Below are 1,276 nucleotides of genomic sequence, written 5' to 3'. Positions count from 1 at the left end.
GAGATTCTACTATATTAAGCCTACACTGAACAAACATTCCGTATATATTTAAGATTTTTAGTCGATAATCTACCATATCATTTTATCTTTCATCACAATCTATTTTATTGATCGTGAAATCTTTACGTACTATTTAAAATACAAGCAAATATATCGATCATAAATATAAATGAAGACAACAAAAGAAACTAAGTACTCTATAAAAAAGCAAATTAAATTCATTCTAATCATTATCTATAAATAAAAAACGATTTGATTGTAATTTTAAATAAAAAATCATATTTTCTTATGAAAATTACATATGTACATAGAAATAAATTGTCCTATACTATACAATACTCCGAAATATTGTGACCACAACAATTTTTTTTCTTTAGATTCAAAAAAAAATGTCTGTAAGGTATTTAGCCCAAGTTGAGTTTAATTTATAATAAAGATATTTCTAACACGCGATAGATAGAATTTGATGCACCATAAAAAAAAACGATAAAGAATCCAGTAAATAAAGAATTAAATGAAACACTAAATTTTTATAATATACAAAGAACTTTGTTGCATCAACGACTAGTGGGTATTATATTAAATAACATGCATAAATATAATATTTAAAATGCTATAATGGCATAATATTAATTCAAATGTAATCACGAAATAAATAAAAACAGTGGATCTGGATTCCTACGAAATAAGCATTCTAATCGAATACTCTTCCCATTGTTCCGCACACTAAAGAAGTTTATTTATCAACGAGCTTATATATATTTTGCAACAAAAAAAGTATATTTGTATTTTATACACCATATATTTTCTGTTATATAAAGGTAGATGTTTGACACGTCCAATATAATTGGGAGATATCTTTTAAAAAAAACATACTAAAACGATAAAACTAAAACTTACCATAGCCTTCCAAACACAAATGGTATTAATTTTATAGCAAAAAAAACCTTTTTTATTTATTAAATCAATATCAAATAGATGGAATAAAATACAAGGTATATAAAATACACATATTATGTCAAATAATATATAATAACCACACCATACAAAAAAACTTTATATAGATTAAATATAAAAAATGTCAACTATTGACAAATTTAAACGCATGAGATGATCTAGAAACATCTTTATAAAAGCCTTTAACTTTGGAACTGTGTAAACAATACGTGCAAAAAAAAATTAATTGAATTTATAAAATACAGACACTGTATAATCGTTTCTATTGATTCTGACGTAAATTTGTTAAGCATAATAAAACAGCTGGTAGATATGCAAA

Source organism: Rhyacophila brunnea, unplaced genomic scaffold, assembly GCF_057557595.1.
Source record: "Rhyacophila brunnea isolate RB1 unplaced genomic scaffold, BYU_Rbru_1.0 scaffold_80, whole genome shotgun sequence".
Taxonomy (NCBI): Eukaryota; Metazoa; Arthropoda; class Insecta; order Trichoptera; family Rhyacophilidae; genus Rhyacophila; species Rhyacophila brunnea.
This window is presented reverse-complemented; position numbering follows the sequence as displayed.